This window comes from Equus przewalskii, chromosome 8 (assembly GCF_037783145.1).
Source record: "Equus przewalskii isolate Varuska chromosome 8, EquPr2, whole genome shotgun sequence".
Taxonomy (NCBI): domain Eukaryota; kingdom Metazoa; phylum Chordata; class Mammalia; order Perissodactyla; family Equidae; genus Equus; species Equus przewalskii.
The window spans coordinates 24631492-24654617 of NC_091838.1; the positions used below are offsets into that span (position 1 = coordinate 24631492).

The 23126-nt window shown below is 34.9% G+C and overlaps 1 long non-coding RNA gene across 5 annotated transcripts in view; it reads right to left on the reverse strand.

Annotated features, from left to right (window-relative positions):
• LOC139085048 (uncharacterized) overlaps nucleotides 1-23126 on the reverse strand; it is a 188345-nt gene that overhangs the window by 80813 nt on the left and 84406 nt on the right. For 4 of the 5 annotated variants that reach the window (XR_011543036.1, XR_011543035.1, XR_011543039.1 and 1 more), the window contains 4 exons: nucleotides 18919-19012; nucleotides 17614-17837; nucleotides 14365-14570; nucleotides 3629-3746 (listed from right to left, as the gene is read on the reverse strand). This is a non-coding gene — a long non-coding RNA (uncharacterized lncRNA). Of the gene's footprint in view, nucleotides 1-565; nucleotides 3537-3628; nucleotides 3747-14364; nucleotides 14571-17613; nucleotides 17838-18918; nucleotides 19013-23126 lie in introns of those variants that run through there. The other variant, XR_011543038.1, reaches the window with a different exon arrangement.

A 23126-nucleotide genomic window follows, 5' to 3' on the forward strand; every position in this document is an offset into this window, starting at 1 on the left:
GATAAGCAGCTCTATAGTCAGGCTTTACTTTTTTTTTTTTTTTTGCAGGGAAAGAGTCTCCTTGAGCTAACATCTGTTGCCAATCTTCCTCTTTTTTTTTTCTCCCTAAAGCTCCAGTGCATGGTTGTATATCCCAGTCATAAGTCCTTCTAGTTCTTTTATGTGAGCCACCACCACAGCATGGCAACTGCCACACCATGGCAAATGACAGACAGGTGGTGTGGTTCCACGACTGGGAAACAAATCCAGGCCGCCAAGCAGTGAGAGTGCTGAACTTTAACCGCTAGGCCATCAGGGCTGGCTCAGTCAAGCTTTACATTTTAACTCAGGCTGCCAAATATAAAGTAAGGCCTTCTTCTGTGTCCCACGACATGACTCTCCTCTTCTAAAGTGGGATTTTACTGCTTCAAATCTGAAGTCATAATTGTTCCAAACTAATCTTCATAGTTTGAAATTGCTTTTAGTATTAAAACAAACAAAAAACAATATCTTCAGTGTTCTTTTATCAATCTCTTCTAACGTGATAAATTCTAATTTACCAGAAAAGGAAGTAACTGTCAACTTGATAACTGATCCTTCATTTTAAACAACTGTTATTGATACATCATGTAATTTTCTATGTTTAACCATGAAATGATCTAATTGACACAATAAAAATTGGAGATTTTACATCATGAGGTGATGGGCTTGGATGTTACAAATCAAGCTGTGGTCCCCAGCCCAGCAGATTGGTACAACTTGGAAGTATGTTAGAAAGGCAGAATCTCATAGCCAACCCAGGACTACAGATGCAGAATTTACATGAGAATTTGTATTTTTAACAAGATCCCCAGGTAATCTTGTTGCATATTAAGGTCTAAGAAGCACCTTGGTCTTGAAAATGCTGAAGAAATTGCTTCAGATTCAGGTTAGAGAACCAATTTTACTTGGTTGCTGTAAATCCCCAAAATATTTGACTTGCTAATTAAAATTACAAATAGATTAGACTTTTCTCCCTCATTTAATGCAAAATAAGCTTGAAATTAATATACATGAAGGAAAACTGTGGTTTCAGGAAGTTAAAACTTAGACAATTGTTCCCTGCCACAGAAAACACCCCCTCTAGTTACACAGGAATATTACTTATTGCAAGATGCAAGAAGCAGCTCTGGGGCAGGACAGGTCAAGACAGGAAACTGCTGCTACCAGTGTTGGACCAGAGGCCAGAGTGTTAGAGCACATCAGAATTTGGATTTCCTTAATTCAGCCATTCCACAAACATTATGGAGCATCCACCATATGCCAGGATGGGGTTAGATGCCAGGAATACTTGTTTCAGTTTGTTCACTGTCTAGATTTTACATACAGGCATAGGGACAATGACAGTGCAGCTTCATCAGTGCTGTAATAAAGGCATGCATGACTATTATGGCGCTCAGAAGAGGAAGCCCTAAGTTGACTTGAGAAGAGAAATCATAGCCAGGAGTAATTTCTTAGAAAGAATGGCAGCCAGGTGTCAACTCAGATACCTGGAGGTGAATGTGGCTGAATTCCAAAAGGACAAAATCATTTGTTTATGGTTCATCTGAAGTCTTTTCAGAAAAATGAGTCTTATAGGGGAAATCAATAGTCAGGATTACAACTGAATGGTGTTTAAGGGAAAGCCTTTGGAGAACAAGTGGTGGTTGAAGGAGAAACAGAAAGAGTTGAGATTTAGGCCATAGATGGGGAAATGAAACCATGAAAAGAATAAGAATGCTTCCTTCTTTATCATTGGAGAAGGTCGGTGATTAGAATATAGGTGAGGAGGCAATTAAATTGAGAGGCTTTGCACCTGAAAGCTCCTATTTTCTCAGTGAAGAAGAATGCAAGTTCTTCCAGAAAGGAGTAAGATGGGTTGAGAAAGGTAAACGAGAAGAGTATTGCAGATCAGAATTGCTTTTTTTTTGATAATGTGGCACGGAATTGACAAGGGGCCCTTAAAAAGGACATAGTGAGGGTCCATATGTGGTTGAAAATCATGACTTTGTAGCAACAACAATCCTCCAGGTGGGGTAATTTTGTATAACTCTGTTCAGCAATACAGATGTTTGAACTAATCGAAGGTTTCAGGGTTGTGATGTGAGTGTGGTAGAAAGACAAAGGTGGAAAGATCTTGAAGACGATGTCAAGAGTAGCTGAAGTGATGTATTATGTGCTTCTTAAACTTTCATGTGTATAAGAGTCACCTGGAGAAATTGTTAAAATGCAGATGCTGATTCAGTAAGTCTAGAGTGGTGACTTCAAGTCCTCATTTCTAATGAGCTCCTAGATGATATTTATTGTGGAGTTCCATAAACCTCACTTTGAATAACAAGGTCCTAAGCTGTATAAGGGAAGAATTAAAAGCCAAAGTGGAGATGGCCCGGAAAAAAAGAGAAGGGATAAACATACTGAAAGTCAAAAAGCAATCATATCACTTTATAACCATTAGGATGGCTATTACTAAAAAAATATATATATTGGTGAGGATATGGAAAAATTGGAACACTTGTACACTGCTGGTGGGTTTTAAAATGGTGCAACTGCTGTGGAAAACATGGCAGTTCCTCGGGAAACTAAACATAGAATTCCATATGATCCAGCAATTCTACATCTAGTTATATACCAAAAAAAACTGAAAGCAAGAACTCAAACAAATATTTGTACAGCCATGTTCACAGCAGCATTATTCACAACAATCAAAAAGTAGAAATAACCCAAATGTCCATTGATGGATGAATGAATAACGAAAATGTTGTGTATACATACAATGCAATGTTATTCAGCTTTAAAAAGGAAGAAAATTTTTACACACATGACAACATGGACACCCTTTAGGACATTAAGTTAAGTGAAATAAGCCAGATACGAAAGGACAAATATTATACGATTCCACTTATATGAGGTACCTAGAGTACTCAAACGCATAGAGATAGAAAGTTGAATGGTAGTTACCAGGGGCTGGGGTAAAAGGGGAATGGGGAGTTATTGATTAATAGGTGCGGAGTTTCAGTCTGAGATGACGAACAGTTCTTTAAAAATACTAACGCCTAGCTTCCACTGCAGACATTCTGGCTTAATCGCTCTGGGATGCAATCTGGGCATCAGGATATTTAAAGTGTCCCAGGTGATTCTAATGTGCAATAAAATTTGGGAAGCCCCAGATTAGACAAATTTCAAGAGAATAGTAAAAGGGATTTAAAAGTTAAGCATTCCAACCCTCAGAGAATATTTTTGAGTTCACTTTTTCAGCGAAAAAGTGCCTTTAGATGCTACAGCAGCCTTTGGATGCTTACTTATGTCTCTGGAGACTAGTATTCAGAACTGTCTTAACAAAAAGGTGGTTTGTTGGTTCAGTTCTACTCTGTCACAGGTTTTGATTGGCCTCATACAAAATCTTCATACCCCAGGCTCTGTCTGATGGAGAGAAGCCAAGGGCTTGAACTAGGTCAGCACAAAGGTGCCAAGTGGAGTCCAGTTCCGTTAGGTTCACACGGTGCCTTGCTCCCCTTGTGACTGTAGTTTCTCTCTTATTTCTGTGAATTTATATACCCAGAAAGAAAAACAAAAGGAACTGAAATCAGAGGAAAATCAGTGGAGATAATCAACATCGTTATCATATTCTTACCATCCGATTTTTGTTTGCTGAAGGAAGTTGAAATATCTGGGAAGATTGGCTATCACATGGCAAAGTAATCACTGAGTAAATGTGGTACCTCCAGTACGTGATTCCAAGATTCTCTTGTCTGAAAAGAAAACCTTGTAATAAACAGCAAAGTATATGAAAAGTCTGCAAAGTATACAAAAAAAAGTCCCCAAGGTGAGGTAATAATCATGAAGAAACTAAGATGATAGAATATATCAATCAGATTTTCTTTCAAAATGCTTTGTTACCCTTTTCTAAAGAGGCCAAAGGGTCTTAAACATCTACTCTTATAATTTAATTAGAATGATCTTAAGGCATTCTTCAAGGATATGTATATAGCATATAAAATTTCTTCTGATTTATCCATAATGCCAGTGACATCAGTGTGATCCTACATAGACATAAGATTTTAGTACTGACACTCAGTTTAAAACACTTGCCATTTTTTGCCTGTGGTGCTAAGAATTACTCCAAGTTACTTAAATTCTATTCTGAAACGTGGAAATATTTCCCAGTTTCCTTGTAATCCTAAGAGACACTATTTGTAATTCAGATTCACCTTTGGTGGTAACAGCAGGTAGCAAAAACAAACCATGGTGGAACAGGAATAACATGACCCAAAATAGTTTATTCTGACCTAAACACGCTCAATAGAAACTACCATCATTAAATCCAAAAGCATCTCTCAAACCCTGAAAGAAGGTATTAATATTCTCATTGATCTTAAGACAACAGAATAAATGTAGGCGAGGAATAAGCAGTTCAAAGGCATTTCACTATATGCATTATATTATATCTGAAATATTGTTAGCAATACTACCTGATAGGATAAAATAAAGCTTATCACATGGAGAAGTCTTTTCTCTGTTTAGAATTCATCCTTTTTTTATCTGCCCTTGATCTACAAAGCCATTCAAAGAAACTTTCCAGTGTGCTTAGCTACATTCTTCCAGTTATGTCACTCCCTTAAAGTAACTTTGGCACTTTCGAAGGCTCATTAAATCTTTCTGGGCTCTCGGGTATCGCTAAAGAAAGTGCTACGATAATTTGCTAAATGGTATCCTCAGGACCTTAAAAAAAGTTCTTGTTCCTTACAAAACACTAACTTGCTCTCCAAAAGAAATTTACTTCCTACCAGGATATAGCTAAGACCCCTTGTTTACTGTCCCGAGAAGGATTCAAGGGGGTTAAATCAACTACTTGTTTTAGACACTCCATGATCTAAAAAATCTCTATTTTTGACTATCAGAGTTTAAAAAACCAAAGCACCAACCTGGCTGTCCTCTCCTCACTAGTCATTCTGCCCACTGGGAGGATCGTCTGTTTAAATGGTGTGAGCAGATTGGTCTGCCTTGAGCTCCAAATTAACTGTCCTGGAAATTCATCAGCTGTTTCTTTAGGCCCAAAGAAGTTTTATAAACATTGCTCTAAGTTGAAGTGAAACTAGAGCTATCTTCAAACTCTTAAGTGATATAATCTAAATAAACTAAACTAACATCGCTAAAGGAATTTCCATTACAGAAATGGAAGAAGAGATGAAAAGCTGCATTAAAAGCTATGTGATCTTGCTTCAGTGTTCTCCCAGTGTTCGTATTTGTTAATTTACCTTCTCTACCATCTTGCACGATATTTAACCAAATACAGAATCAAGCTCATGTGCCTAAGATTTCCCGAAAAACACAGTTTCATGGAAGGAGCAGTTAAAGAAGAAAGAGAAGAGAGCCGGACATAAAAATTAAATCCGGTGTTCAGGCATAGATCAAAATTAAAATCACAAGGATGAAATAGAGAAATTCCCCAGAACAGCCCCCAACCCTCTGCCCTATTCTTGGCACGCTTTACAAAGGAGAGATTGGAATCTGGCCCTGTGTGTAGTCAGTAATATGCATACTGCAGAAATACAAGTTGGAGAGGCAGTGGCACGAAAGAAAAGGGTCATAAAAATCTGGCATTGACAACGCCACGCCCCATCCTCACCCACAGGCACCCAGACCAGGCTCAACTGTAACAAGCAAATCAATTGGTAGATTCTAAAAATAACTTGCCAGACACCACAAAATCAGCAAAATAGCTTATACCTGACTCATAGGACACTAGTGACTTTAATATAAGTCGGGGGATTTGCAAAGCCGCAAATGGCATTATTAAGCCAATTTACAGGTTAGCAAAGAGAAACTCGAAAAGGTTAAATAACTTAGTGAGTCACAGAGCTCGTAAATGGCAGATCCCAGATCAGGGAATCTTGTTTTAGCTGATCCCAGAACCCATGTTCATTCTACTATATTGCGACATCTAGAGAAGAGTCAACTTACTTTAGAACATTAAATAGAACCATACCTCCAAACTCTCTTCTTTTTATATGTATGTTATCAAGGCTTCCTCGGCCCTAAAGGCAGACACGTTATCAAATAAATGCAGAATCAACACTGAATCAAATGTGTTAGTCCTGCAGGATTCCTCAGAGCCCCTAGTATACTAGTGCGCCCTGTGAATCCCACAGTGTGGATGTGGGAGGCTTCGATTTTCCTATGAAGGACTTTTTATAGGACTCACGTTCCAAGAAATACGGTTTAGGAAATGCATCTGCAAAATCGGGCAGCCCTAGCAAAGTCAATTTCTTTATGGTGAATTTGTATATCTCCATTCTCATCCATGTTATGATGATTTAAAGTTTAATTCTCAAAGTCAATCTAAATTCCCTTATGTCCAAGAACTATGAGAAGACTCATCTTCTTAGTAACTACAAGTATTCAGAATATTTACAGAGATCAGAAATATGGGACAGAAAACTTACACTTCCTTACCTCCCTACCTGGAGGCCTGGGAGAAGAGGACTAGTGAAATTTCTTTTTTTTTTTTTTCTTTTTTGAGGAAGATTACGCTTGAGTTAACTGCTGCCAATCTTCCTCTTTTCACTGAGGAAGACTGGCCCCGAGCTAACATCCATGCCCATATTCCTCTACTTTATATGTGGGACACCTACCACAGCATGGCTTGCCAAGCGGTGCCACGTCAGCGCCCAGGATCCGAACAGTGAACCCGGGGCCGCCGAAGTGGAATGTGTGCACTTAACTGCTGAGCCACCAGGCTGGCCCCTGAAATTATTTTTAACTCTTCATCTAGAGTTTGGGGAACCTACAGTCAACCCAGCGGAAAACCCTTTCTTGTTTCTTTCACACCTTTGTCCTCTGATTTCTCCCTCTACTGCTCAGTTTTGGTTTCCCTACTTAGCCTTCACAGATCAGTGTTTCCTTTTCATCCTCTCCCACTCCTAAAGCATGTGTTTGAATTTTATACAGAAATAGATAAGGGGGACATGAGTGCCTCTGAAGAGTTTTCTTGAAGGCTCCAGGTTAAATTTAGAATGTCATTGGGAGCCCTGACCCAGGAAGAATTAAATCTTTTAATGAGTTTTGTGTATACACAGAATGATAGCGCTTAGCCAGTGTTGTGGGGAGCTGCAATGTAGTGACATATGATAGTCTCTGGGTGATCTTGGACCAGTTATTGACTTATCTATGTGTTAGTTTCTCCATCTTTTAAACTAGAAAGACAGAAATACCTACCTCATATGGTTGTTTTACGTGTTGAATACGATACACAAAAAGCACATTAGAACAATGCCCAGTACGCAGTAATTACTCAATAAACGTTAACTGTCATTATTTGTACAATGATACTCTATTCCACAGGAATGCCAGCCACCAGCAATGGAGCATGACTTGATGAATTCCTTATCAACTGAACGGAACAGAAGGAGGGCTGAGGTAAACAGTGTCCTTCCCAATTGATGATGGAATGAAAGGCCAGTTCAGGCAGGTCCTCAGCAGAAACAGTGTGGTATAGTCAGAAAGGGCTGCAGGTTAGAACACTGCCCCACAGAACCAGCTCCTGCCTTGTGCATCAGGTGGGAACTCTCCCTACATCTTAAGTTGTTACCTTAAGTAACTAAGAAAATCATTCTTGATTAATGTCAGCTTATATCCATAAGTTTCCTCTTAGAGTGAATGAAAATAAATTCTTAGAAATTAAATTATTCTTCTATAGGAGAGCTTCTGAATTCAAAATCGTATTTTAGGACTTTGGTTCATATTAAAATTTTTCCTCCAAAAGAACTTGCCAGTTCGTGTGCCCTGTCAACAATGTATATAAACACCTATTTTCTTGCCATCTTGACCACACCAGGTTCCCTACATTTTCAAATATTTTCTATTTGATAAACAGAAAAACCTACCTACTGATTTTATTTGGTTTTGATCACTAGTTAGGTTGAACATCTTTATATACGTCTACTGAATATTTGCATTTCTTTTTTGAATTGCCTGTTCCTAGTATTTACCCATTTTTTAATAATTAACTCTCTTTTTTTTTCTTTTCTGGAGCCTGACTATTCTTGTTTTCTTGGAAAAGCCTCCACCATATATATTTTTGCTTTCAACTTTGTAGTTTCTCATGTTATGTTTTTTCGTTTCTATATTTTCACATCTTGTTTTCATGTTTTATGTTCAAATTTTATTTTCAAATTGTTTTAAAGGCAGAATATCAAAAATTTGTTATACTAATTTTAATGGGAATACATTTAGATTTAACTCTTTAGTAGACTCAATTTGAAATATAGGAAGTATAATATTCTAACAAGATAATCTACTACATTAAGTGATTAAAAAGATTCATTATATTATTAACTTTCTGAATATAATGTCTCCTTGTATTCATCATAAACCCTGCTTAGTCATGACTTATTAATTTTTTAACATAGTGATGAATTCAATTTTCTACTTTAGTTTTCATGGATTTTTCATAAATGGAATTGGCCTATATTTAGCATTGTAACATTGTTCCGAAAGTTCTTGTAAGTGAAAAATAAATAAGAATTGTAAATATTTATACTTATATAGTTTTATAAACATAAGACTAGAACACAGGAGAGAATTAACTGAAAACATATTAGAATTCATAAGCCAATTTCATCAACACCTTTTAAAGATAATCCTAAAACAAGATTTGTTTTTGAAGTGACAATATAGTAATGTTTCATTAAAGTTCTTCTCAATTTTAGTAGGTTTCCTAGAATTAAAATAATGCATTTTAATATGAAATCACCAATTTCATGGAGACTTTCTAATTTATTAAAACAGAATTTTACATATTTATCTTTTATAATTAAAAATATCTCTCTCCTCTACTCATTTATATTTTTCTAAATACGTTTTCTCTATTTATTGTAATTTTACACATTTTTAGTTTTGGTTGTTTTCAAAGAATACACTCCAGGAATTATTCTTTCCTATTTGTTCTAAATCATTAATTTTTTTAGCACTAGCAATTGTTTTCTCTCCCAATATTTTGGTTTATTTTATAATTACTTTTTTAATGGATGAAATTGACTGAACATTTTCTTTCTTAATTATCTAAACACTTAAAAGCTTTCAGGGTATTTTCCTACTGATACATATGTTTCTCTTAGGATTTGAATATGTGCTCCTCTCACTGCTATTATTTTCTGATACTCTTTATTTCCAGGTGATTAGAAAATACTTAATCTTCTTGTTATTAATTTAATAGGCAATTCTTTTCCTCACAAAATAAGGCCTATATCTTTTCTGCTTTGGAGAATTTCTCCTTTGTTGAAATTTATTTTACATTTTTTTTAAGTACTAACATTTCCATGGATATATAAATCTCCCTTATATACGATTTTATTAACTGTATTATTTAGAGTCTCTAAAATGATTTAAAATTTTTTTCTTACTTCATCTGGCAAAGACTGTAAGATACCCTTATGGTGTTTTGAATTGCTTTTTATATTTCTAGTAGTGTTTAGCTTTATATTTTTGATATTATGTTATTCAACCCAGGTAATAAGTATAGATTTTATCTTCTTTCATCAAAAAAATTGCTCTCTTTACCCTGGTAAATGTCTTTGGCCTAAAATTCCACTTTGTTTGATGTTAATATAACCCCAATGACCCCAGACTTCATTAGCCTGTGGGTACTAAGGATGCTCCATTAATATTAATATCCTAATTTGCTAGCTCATTAACCCCTACCTCTGTAACAGCAGGACTTTGACCTCTACTTAGGAAGTCCCTAGGCGGTACCTGCCATGTACTCTGGAATCAGTAATCTACTCTTCATCTACTCTTCATCTCTACTGGCTGCTCTCTGAAGACAGACTCTGGGCTTCTGTTAGCTTTTCCTGCTGCTGCTGCTGCTGCTGCCATGTATGACTGGCCTCTAAACCAGAGACATTCGGTCCTCATGGTGCCATAACAGTGAGACCATCTTCTGTGAAATCAGATGGGAAATCTCTTTAGAGGGGTTTCTCCATGAAGGTGCCTATTGGGGGAATCGATGAGACCACTACTCTAAGTAACATTCAGCTTTTCTTTTTTTTCCAAGACACAGAGTCGTTGAAAGAAATTTGAATAACAATTCCTTAACTCAATACAAACGCTTCTCTCTAAACTCCAGGCCCACTGTGTATTCTGGTTCAGCATGCTAAACTCCCTTTTGGCACAGAGGACTATTCTCTCAAGGACTTCGCCTCCTTGTAATCTAGATTCTTTTGAAATACATTCTTTCACATTTTGAGAGACCAGTCTATAAAATAAGGCTTTCATTTTTAGAGCACTCCTTATTTTGCAAGGCATATTGTAAACGATCTTATTTAAACCCCGTGGCAACTCTCTGACACAGGAGCTGTTGTTATTCCCATTTTGCAGATGTGAAAGCTAAAGACAAAGAGGTTAGGTAACTTTTCCACAAAGTGCAAGCTATTACCGTAGCCACCAATCTTTCACACTACCACTTCCTCAGTCTTGCGATATTTATTTCATTCATCTTTCCAGTGACTAAAATAGGTCATCAAGTACATTTTTCATGAAAAGTACTTTAGGTTTTCTAGTTTCTGAGTCTTTTAAATAGAGTTTCTATATAATGTCTTCACTGTACCATTACTCATGAGTGACAGTATCGGGCCATTCTTTTTCTCTCCCCGTAAACTTGAAGTGTAGCATAATGTATAAGCCTTTAAGGATCACCAGAGTTATTTCCTTAAACTGCAGATTCCTGATAGGAATTCATATAATTCTGATGTAGATGGTTTGTGGACCAGACTTTGAAAACCACTGCATGGTGGTTAGCGCTGCAGTCTGACATCAAACAGACTATTCCTATCTCTGCTCTATTTCTTACTAATTTTGTGACAGTGAACATATTTCTTAATCTCTCTAAGCCTCAGTTTACCCATCTGTAGAATGTGACTAGTGATAATGTTTATGTCTTATAGTTGCATTGAGGATTAAATGAAATAAGGCCTATAAATATGCAGCATGGTTCTGGAAAGTAAGTAACTGACAAATGTTTGCTTTTTTCGTAATAAATATTGTTAACTGCCATCCCATTATTTATCTTTACATGTTGTAAAAAATAACGATATAGCTCTCATTCTTTTTCTTTAGATTTTTCCTGACTGTTTTTCTACTTGGGCTTTGGGAGAAGTACATCTTTATTTCTCAAATTAAAAAAAAAGTGTAGATGTGAGATGTTTTGTCTTTTAATTAGTTTTTCTGGTTCGTAATAGCCCCTTGTGACCTCTCTCTTCAGTTGGAAGTTTTTCTATTTTGTTTTCCAATAATTTTTATGCTCTGAGAATTAATTTTTCAACTATTTCTCTATATTCTTAGAAAACTTCAAAAGCATGCATGTTACATTGTCAATTTGATAAAGGTAATGTCAACTACCTTTGTAATTAGAAATTAGTAATTAGAAATTAGAAATTACTATTTTAATGCCATTTAAATTATAAGGTTATTAATTTATTCAATTCTATTATTTGATTTAACAGATCTAAATTTTCGGTCGTCTCACTTTTCTTCTTTTCTTTGATAGAATTGACATTTTCTTGAATTTATTTAAGATTTAAAAACAGCAGAAATCTAAATTTATGTTCCCTGTAGTAAATAGTTTGCCCTGGAGAGAATAAGGAGATAGACTGTTCTTGGAATTGTGAAAGTACGAATTATGATTTTTTAGCTTAGATGTCTAAGATGATGAAATCTGGAAGAGCAGAGATGGGGCACAGTGGAAATAAAGATTTTGAATGTACTGAGCTTTGGCTATATATGTGAAATCCAAACAGAGCTGCCTAACAGACAACTGGATATTCAGATCTGGATTTTGGGTAACAAAATCCAGAGATAAGTGTCTGGAGACAAGTGTTTCAGATATTGCTATATATTTGATAATAAGAGCAAGGGAAATCAACTAGAGAGAAGGTATAGAGTGACATGAACCAGACTGAGAGTGGAATGCTGGAGAACAACTGCATTTCAATAATGAGTTGAAGGATGGACAATATCCAGTGGCCTATGAAAAGAGTGGCTAAAGAAGCAGAGAGGAAAGAATTCAGGAGGGAAGACTGAAAGAGGACTGATCAGTGACAAATGCTGCAGAGGCCAAGTAGTATGAGAACTTGGAGGAAGTGACAGGATTTGTGAAATAAAATGTAGAAGAGTGGGTGACGCAACACTATAATGAATTTTTGTAACACAGGAGAGGCAGAAAATAGCAATAAGTTTAGGTTATACCTTCAATAGGTTTCTTTATGTACAAAAGAAGAGAGACAAAAATGAGAGAGATCAGACATGAATCTGCATTAAAGATCAGGAGCCAGTTGAAATGAAGAAGCTGGAGACACAGGTAGATGAGAATAATTAACGGAGGGAAGATCAAAGGATATAAGAAAGAATGGGGATAAAGCACAGGTGGAGGTAGGTGTTATTCTTGGATAGAAGAGACTTCTGAGGTTAGACAGGAGGCAGAAGTACAATGTGGACTCGAGATTTGTTGGAGAACAGAGGTGGCATGTTAGAAATATCTGTGTGAGAGTGCGTCAGAGGATTTAAAGAACATTATAGAAAAGTTGTATTAATTCTACTAACTAATGCTGACATTAAAGAATGTCAAAGTGTTTTGAGTGTCCATATCATATTAACAATAACGAATTTGTAATACAACCAATCAATCTACACAGCTGTGTCCATCTTTTTCTAGAAGCATTTAGTATCTTGGATACCCTGGCATATTATTTGCAGGGAAGGCATGCCAGAGAAGAGTTAAAAGAACTAGATCAATACCAAAAAGGATTTGATGTCTTGACCCCCTAACCTATCCAGTTCCACTTCCATTGACAGTGTCACTGGGTGTTGGTCATTGACCGCTGCTTCAAATAGAGTGGGTCTGTTTGACCACAGCAGAGAACCTACCAGTTTTCACAGCCTATTCCTCTCTAGCAAAACTTCTGGATCCACTGAGTTGGAGGAGGAGGGGATGGGATCAGCCTTAGGCCATAATGCTATAGATTTCAATAGCTCGTTTGTGAAACTGAGCAGTTTTTTACACATAAACTGTCTCAGCTTGTTGTATGTCTTTGGTCAATTTACAGAACACTAATATGGCTGTTTTTGTCAACTTTGTCCAGTTTTATAGTTGACTTTTAAGGAAAAGATTACCGATCTTCTAAATTGACCATCACCAGAAGTGATGCCTATGTCTAGCAGGATTTTGTTCAAAAGTAGATTAAATCTACCCATAAATTTGGGAAGAATTGACATCTTAACAACACGGCAGTTCCCAATCCATGAATAAGGAATATCTCTTTATTTATTAGGTATTATTTAATCTTCCTTTGTAGTATTTTGTAGTTAACAGGTCCTGCATATTTTATGTTAAATTTTTCCCTACATACTTGTTGATGCTATTATAAGTGGAGTTAATTTTCTTTAGAACTGTTCATGGCAAATTGCTAATATTTTATTAAAGTTTTAGATTCTTGTGAATAGGAAGATTGGTCTGTAGTTTTCTTTTCTTGGGGTGCCTGAGACTGGTTTTAGTAATTCTGGCTTCATAAAAAGAGATGGAAATTGTTCCCTTTTCCTCTATTTTCTAAAACGGTTCATGAATTATTGGTAATATTTCTTTATTAAATGTTAAGTCTTCCTGATGAATTTTCACTTAAAAAAGAAAACTTTGGTAATACTCTTTTGTTTTGAAATCTTTCATTGGATATTAACATAACTCCAATTATCTGGGGCTAACTCTATGCATGCTCTATCTTTTCCCATACTTTCGCTTTTAGGCTATCTGTATCTTTTTGTTTAAAGAATATCTATTGTAGACAGAATATAGTTGGGTCTTGTTTTCTTTATTCTTTAATAACCTGAGCCTTTTTTTTAATTGAAGTGGCTGGTCCATTTATTCTTAATATACTTATTGACATAAGTGGGTTTAGAAATAAGATTTTATTATTTGTTTTAAACTTATTTCTCCTTTTTTGTTCCTCTGTTTTGTCCTTTATTTGATTACCTGAATGTTTATATAGAATTCCATTTCAATACTCCTAATGGTTTTTCCGACATACACCATCCATTACCTTTCTAGTGGTTGCTCTAGTGATTACAGTGTACATGATTAACTTTTTAAAGTTTGTTGACAGTTACTATTATACCATTTTATATAAAATATAGAAAGTTGGCAACTATATACTCCTCCATTTTGTTTCTTTTTTATGCTATAGTTGTGTAATCTACATACATTATAAAGGACACAGGGCAATATTGTGATTTTGGCTTTAAACATTAATATGGTTTATTAAGATATGATAAGAGGTAAAAGGCGGGGGGAAATAGTCTTTTGCTTTTGTACTTGATATTTACCACTTCTGATGCTCTTCACCCTTTTTTATGTAACTGGTATAATTTCCCATCATCGTGAGGAACATCTTTTGGCATTTCTTGTAGTGCAGGTCAGTGAGTGACAAACTCTTTTAGTTTTCTTTTATGAGGATCCAAAATAGCTTGGTTGAGAGGAGTAGATTGAAGAATCTTAAGTCACACTTTATGAAATTGAACTTCTGGAAGAGCTAGAGCAAGAATAGAAGTATAAATAAACAGAAAAAGAGCATTTGAGAGAAAAAGCACTGAAAGACTTCTTAAAACTGAAAACTATGACTTCTGAATTAAAAATTTTAGTACAGTCAGGTACCACATAACAACACTTCCGTCAACGACAGACCACGTATACGATGGTGGTCCCACAAGATTAGTACCATACAGCCTAGGTGTGTAGTAGGCTACGTCATCTAGGTTTGTGTAAGTACTGTAGAGGAGGAAGAAATTGTCCTCTATCCTTCTAGGTTCTTCTGGCTGATCTAAGAATTAAATTGACATGAGACAGATTAATAGGAGAAAAACAAGCAAAAGTTTAATAACATGTACACATGGAAGAAACCCAGAAAAACTAACTCACCAAAATGACTGAAGCCTTCACCTTAAATACCATTTTCAACCTAAAACAAAAGAAGAGGTTGGGGGTGGGAGAGTCAGGGGCCTCAAAGGAAACAAAGGCAATTCACAAGTAGGTGAAAAGAAGCAAACATTTGGAAAACAAGTTTCACAGAAGAAAACAGAGAGGAGCCGATTTCAAACACGCTTTTTCTAGGTGTCTCGCTTTCTACCACCTAGTTCATGTTATGTTAAGGTAATAGCTTACTTTCTGAGACAGGTTTGGGTTTTTTCTCATTTCTTTGAGGAAGATTAGCCTTGAGCTAACATCTGTTGCCAATCCTCCTCTATTTGCTGAGGAAAACAGGCCCTGAGCTAACATTGGTGCCCATCTTCCTCTACTTTATATGTGGGACGCCGGCCACAGCACGGATTGACAAGTGGTGCATAGGTCTGCACCCAGTATCCGAACTGGTGAACCCTGGCTGCTGAAGTGGAATGTGAGAGCTTAACCACTGCACCACCAGGCCAGCTCCCTGAGACAGGTTTTTTAATCTGAATTCTTTTAGGCAGTTAAGGGGGAGGTAACAAGAAAACCTTCTGAGTATTTTTTTTCTTAAAAATAATCAGCCTAAAATAATCCTCATGTTAATACACATTCTGGGGTGGCAAATTTTATTCCCCTTCAGTACACTCGATGATATTTGCACCACAACAAAATCACATAATGATGCATTTCTTAAAATGTATTTGCTTCGTTAAGCGACACATAGCTGTATATAAATTGAAATAAAGGTTGGTCTCTGATGAGTTAATGATAAGTTTTGGTAAATATTTATATAGAAAAATACCTATATACCAATATATCTATACACCAATATATCTATCTTTATATCTATCTCTATAAAGCTTTCATAGTTATGAACAAACATTCCAAAGGCAGTTTGTTATTTTGTAGGGGAGTAATTTGTTCTCTCTATCAGACCCTTGGAAAAAGAAATCTACACATATATATAAATGCAAAAATTAATATTTACATGTATTTATAAAATATGTACATTCAATATTTACATATATATACATAAATTTTTTTATAAGAGTCTTGATAGAACAAATAATCCCTGTAAAAATAGCATACTGCCTTTGGAATGTGTGTTCATAACTATGAGAGCTAGAAGTCAGTGGAATATCATCAGCAGACTACTAAGCTAAAAGGACTGTCACTTCAGAATCCTATAGTCAATCAAGAGTTATTCACCTGACAGAATTTTAAAAAAATTCAAAGATATTCAAAATCTTTGAGAGTATATTACCAAGTGCCCATCTAAGAACAAATATTTCACTCGAACCAGACAGCAAATGAGGCTACAAATCAGGACCTTGAGATGGGGGCAAATCCTGATAAGAGGAAAAAGTAATGAGAAATTAATATACATATATTTAATATATTAAAATATAGGTTTTCTGGAAATATATAATATGAGTTTAAGAAAAACTTTCAAAATGAAAGAGACATATACCAAGGTAATTTCTAAGTTCAGAATTATCCTACAAAACACAGAAATTGAAATATGGGAGTAACAGCAAGAAAGCTCTCCAAATTTCTCACTGAAATGAGGGAAAGAGTAGAGGAGAAGAATGAGAATAGTAAAAGAGAAAATATTCTATGTCGTGAAGGAGATAGGTAAATAATTATAATTAGATAATTAGAAAACTATACTGTGCGGTAGCTATTAAAAAGCAATTTAAAAAGAGATTAATCTCTTCAAGTTTTCAAAAGTAAAAAGGAAATGAAGAGCAACTATGATCAAGCCAGTAAAAATAAGGGATAAAGAAAAACTATCTAAGTAATCTACATAGAGTAGACGCAAGAATTCTTTCTAATACTTTCTTTTACGTTTTATCTTCTAAAATTAGCATATCAGCATGATTAAGATAAAAATTAAAATTAATAATAAAATAGAAAAGTATGTACTTGACTACAATGAAATCTAATAAACTTTTTAAGTAGAAGTTTAAACACACTTTCTCTGTCATAATAGAAATTTTAAAAATAAATAATAAAAGGTGACTGAATTATATTAAATACTTTGAAATTAAAAACATTTTCCTAGATCAAACAATACATGCAAAAAATGCTCATTATCCAGAAACCAATGGATAGAATAATTTGCAAAAAAATTAAAAACTTACAGAATACAGAGAAAGTAGTGTATCAAGAACATTATGATTTAAAATGCATATATTCATAGAGAAAAAAGAAGAAAATTAGATTTTTTTATGATTATCTAATAAAATAGATAAAGTCTTTGCAATCTTGATAATAGAAAAAATAGAGAGCAAAAATAGAAGAGAAATGAGAAAGGAGATAAAGAACCCTTAGAGATGACTACACGTATCTCATTGAAAGAAAGGAAAACTTGCAGAAACTGCATGTTTGCCTGTCTACACATCGCCAAAGTTTCAAAACTGATGTTAGAAAAAATGGAGAATTTGAGTAGGCTAGTCACCACTGTGGTAGTTAGAAAGGTGGTTAAAGTTAGCATGAAAAGATCATAAGGCAGAAGGTTTCAGAGATGAGTTTTATTTAGCCTTTAAAGAACAAATAATTCTAAGATTATTAAAATTATTGCAGATGGAAAGTTCTACATTTGATTTATAAAACTAGCATTAAAAACATACCTGGAGGCCGGCCCCGTGGCCGAGTGATTAACTTCGCGCGCTCCACTTCTGTGGCCCAGTGTTTCGCTGGTTCGGATCCTGGGCACAGACAAGGCACCGCTCATCAGGCCATGCTGAGGCGGCGTCACATAGCACAACCAGAGTCACTCACAACTAGAATACACAACTATGTACAAGGGGGATTTGGGGAGAAAAAGAAGACGAAAAAACAGAACAAAACAAACCTGAAAAGGAAAAATAATACGTAATGTGGGTCAATCTCAATCTCCTTTATTGATAAAGTTATAAAAATTCTAAGTAACACTTAGAAAATGAAATTTTACAATGTATTACAAGAATAAAATGCTATGAGCAAGCAGGGTTTATCTTAAAGAATGCAAGAGGGGTTCAATATCAGGAAATCTACACAATCAATTGCATCATTAAGTTAATGGAGAAAACATATACGAAGAGATGCTGAAAATACATTTATTAAATCCTACTACATTGCTAACAAAAACTGTAATAAAAGAAAAGAGAACTACTTAAATGTAATAGAAACTACAGAACTAAATGCTACAATTAAAAATACTACAAAAATACTAAAAAAACTACAATAAATAAAAACTACAAAAAAGTAAAAATTAAAGACAAATATCTAAAATAGTAATCACTAAAATAATTTTAATAAATTTAGTTAAAATTAGGAAATACGCTGAAATTCCTACAATGATATTACAAATTATCATTGCCTTTGAGGCTTTAGGAAATGCAATATAACAAAAAGTAAAATAAGTGACATAAATGTTTGAAAAGATAGTTTTCTTTCTTCTTCCTTATGATATTATTGCATACCCAGATAATCAAAAAATCTCTATAAAATATTGCAATTCTTAAGAGAATTTCATAACGTGAACACATATAAGATAAATATCCAGAGTGCATAGCTTTGCTAACTCTAGCAATAAGTGCCTAAAAATGAAAATTAAAAATGGTATTCTATTTCCAATGGGGACCAAAAAACCCTCTAAAATATTAAGAAATATATTCACAAGAAAATAGCAATACCTAAATGGAAAAACTATGTTGGTTGAAGGACATGAGATGAATCTGAATAAATTGAAAAACATATGTTCTTGAATGGGAAAATCTAATATCTTAGAAGTATCACATTCCCACAGTTACATATAAGTTCAATGAAGTTCTAATGAACAATTCAAAAGACTCATTTGAAAGTACATAAAGTGAGTAGAGTTCACAGTGAATCTTAATTGTCGTAGGAAACATAATGCACTTCTAAATATAAGAAACTGAGAGGAGACTTACCAGCTATTGGAACACACTATGTATCCATCATTCAATGTGGCGTTAGTATAGGAACAGATACACATATCAGGAATTCAGAATTCAGAATTAGATCCTTAATATAGAAAAAAATACAAAAAAATGTGGAAGAAAAGGATAAACTGCCACAATTTGTTTTGTAAAGAAATGATAAATGAATTCCATCTTATATCATATATAAAAATAATTCAAAGTAGATTAAAAGCTTAAATATACAAAATAAAAAGAAATTTCCTTGCAGAAAAGCTAAATCCCTACACGTACAGGGGGGTATGAGAGATCTCCCTAGGTAAGACTTCATACCCCAGAAGTTATAAAAGGAAAAGATGATCTATATTTATGTGCTGAATATGGAAAAATTGCACAATTTTATATGACAAAAATGTTAGATAAAAAGTAGATGTGGGCAAAAATACTAATTTTCTCTAGATGCAAAGGGTTAATTTTGATAATAAAACAGTATCCTGACTAATTGACAAGAAAAAGACACAAGACAGAACAATGGACAAAGACCTGAGGAGCAAATCCAAGGAGTCAATCAACGTCTGAACTGATGCTGAAATTCACCAGAGGTCAGACAAGGAACAATTATAAAGTACGGCAAGATCTATAACCAGTGATGGCGTCGGGAAAAGGTTACCCAGAAACAATGCAGTAAGAAACATAAAGAGTTATAGATTTCCTATTAAAATTTATACTATCTAGACTTCAATTCAGAAATTTCTTTCCTGTGAATCCATTCCATGGAAAGTTAAGCACCAAGTTGGGAGGACATATAAAAGGACGTTTATTTCAGCCTTGCTCATCATGGCCAAGAATTGGAACTGTCAATAAGGGAAAATTGAATAGATTGGGACACGTGCATGAGATGGAACATCAATCAGTCTTTACAAAAAAAAACAAAAGTAAGAAAAGCAAGGAGAAGAAAACTTAGGTGCTATGACCTAACATTTCCAAAACTGGACCCAAAATTACAGATATGATTACATATCTACATGATTAAATTTCATGTCCTAATGTCCTTAGAAGGAGGTAGACACTGTGGTACTGATAAAAGGGAAGGCCTTACATCCTCCAAAAGAAAAAAAAATCAAAATAACAAGAACAGCATGAGTATTATGACTCCATTTGTGGTATCTGCACGTTGCACGCCTCCAGGGCTAAACCATCCCCATAAAATACAATGCGGGTGGCCTTCCTACTCCTGTAAAATTGTATTTATTTGTGCATGTATGTACAATACAAAGCACAAACGGATAGTCCTTGAAAAGTTAACAGTTATCTTTATCTCAGGGTTGGAGATTCCAAGTGGCCTTTATTTGTTTCTTTATATAATATGTATGATTATTTGATTCCTTTTAAATGAGCGTCTATTATTTATATCTTAAGCAAAAAAAAAAAAAATACAACTATTTTTATTGGGGAGTGGAGAAGAAATGGCAGCTGCCATAGTTACGTATCTGAAATTTAGCCCTTTCCTCTAACAGGTATCAATTTACTCTCAAATCACTTAAGGATGCTTTTGTTTTCTCATTCTGGAGTTCAAAATTACGGCCCCTGTACCTCACTCTCTTGACGGTCTCTCTCTTAAAAAGAATTTTGTCTTTCAAGAATGGTTGTTGGCACTATTTGAAATTCTGTATTTGGTGTTCTCCCCATCTAGTTGGACAAACTCCCTGCGGGTACCCCCTCTGTTGACACCTCTAGACCAGCCATGTATAAATGTAAGAGGATAACTTCATCTCATTGATTTCTAATTTAGTGTTGCAATTTTGGTTCTACTGATATAACCACTAAATTGAAAATACCAATGATCATGTCTGTTTGGGGAAAATATGCAATTTTAGGTTAACCTTCATTATTTAGAGCCCTAATATTGTCAGGGTATATGACTCACATCTCTATTGCTAAACAAATAACCCTTCATTAAATCTAGAGTGAGCAGTTCCATGCAATCAAGGCTGCAAAGAATTTTTTTAGTTGGCTCTTTTTGTTGTTGTTTAATAACACATTTGTGGCGAGTCTTACTGTTCAAAACATCTTCATGAGATATTATTTTAAGCAAAAGATTGATTGTAATATGGTTATCTAAGTTATCTAGCCATTAGATCTATTTAAAAATTTTGCACAGAGAATACTGTTTTAGCAAAATTAAATAGAGAAAATTATGGCAAAACATGCAGCAATAATTTATTTTGCAAAACAAAAAGCGTCTAACTGCTCTCTAATTACTAGCCTTTGAGGCATTTACAGCTAAATTAAAATGATCGTTAGCTGTTAAGTGTATTTGCTTTGATTAGTTCCTGTTTTATGAGGTTTTAGGCAGAAGTAATTTTGTGGTATTGTTATTAATGAATTTAATGTTAAGTGGGAAAAAAAACCTTCTGTTATCTAAATATCAACTCTGGAATTAGCAGTTTAAATTTTGTCAAAAGTTACAGGGATCCTCCCTAATATATTTACCAGGTATTGAAATTTATTATAGTCTAAGGAAAAGGTATCTTCAAAGCTAGTGTAATAGAAAAAAAGCAAAGAAAGCCTTAGTCCCTTAACCACTATAGCCCAATAATATAGTTACATAGTGGAAGGTATGGACAGTCCTGTTCAAAACGATGTTTCATCACTCTTCATTTAGACCAGTACATTAGCTGACTTACACTCAAAATTCCTTGTCTACTAAAATGGAGATACTAATGTCTTTCCGAAAGAATGGTTTTAAGGATTGACTAAAATATTGGGTATTAAGTAAACAGGATAGTGTCTGGCATGTCCACTCAGTAAGAGTTAGTCTTTCCCTTTCCTTTCCACACGATCCAATGTGTGGAACTGTATTAGAAAAACAATTCCAAGTATCTATCCAAAGATAAACTAAGGGATTTAGCATATATGTGTTATTAAAGCACTTGAATTTTGGAGACAGAAATAAGATGAGCGTATGTGAGCTTCCTATTTTAAACAGATAGTGACAGAAAAAAGTGTATCTTTAATGGATTATTGAAAATTTTCTGTCAATGGGAAAATGGTTCTTCTCAGACATCATCATTCTATGATTTCTGAGGGCACTTGCAAATGTATGAATTCTTGTCTGTTTCATTTGCCACCAAAATCCGGTGATTAAATGTAATTATTCCAAGGGTCCAGATGTTAAGGGCTATGTGGAGGAAGTTGAAACAGAAAGGAAAAACAGAGAAAGGAATTAGGAGGTGGCCGGGATTGCATTCTTGCATTTATATGGCTCCAGCACCACTCATGCCATGCTCCGCAAATGCAGTGCCTGCAACTCTTGCAAGACACCCCTATGTTTTCCAAGATTAATACTCAGAATGTTGATATTGTATTGGATATTTATAATTTATCCGAAAAATATTTACAGCTTGAAAAATTAAATCTAAACCGTTGCTATGATATATGGAAAACACATGGATCTCTGTGTATGGCAATGGGATGAAATTTGGGCCCTACAACATTCTTTGACTTGGAGTCATTTGACCTCTTTGAAAGCTGTTGCATGCTTAATTATAAAGTGGGGATAATCATTCTTACTTCCCAAAGTTTGAATCAAAGAAAAAGATAAGAAAAAAAAAAAATAATGCTCTATTTATGTTACTGTTATTCTCTCCTACTTACTGGTGAAAGAATTACATGATCAGAAAATGACCATAACAGAATTATGGGTAAGAATGAGTCTCAATATTTCACCATGAATGATGAATTATTATTCGTATTTAAAGTATGAATCAGGATACAAAAGGTCCCTGCAAGTTCCATAGGACCAGCACTTATTTGCACCTGGCCAGTGTACAATGAATGAATGACAGGTGGAAAGCATTTTATGGCCCTATTGCCATTCACTCTTATATGACACCACTGCCTTTTGGATGAGGAATGTTAAGGAGCAGCTGTCCATTATAAGCTCTATGCAGATTTTATATTAGGCTCTTTTTTCCTAAAGTTTTTGTTTGTTTGTTTGTTTGTTTAGAAGAACACAAGCATTTAAGGTGTTGGGGGGCACGCAGATTGGTGTGAGCGATGTGTTAGTGAGAGGAATGGTTAGCGGAGCTGATTCGCATGCTGTCGACTACTGCTGGGGAGAGTTTGCTCTGGTATAACTCAAGAATCACATTTGAGAAATCTCAAGTTATTAAATATTTGAGCCACAAAAGCAATTTTAATGGAAAAAACAGATCTGG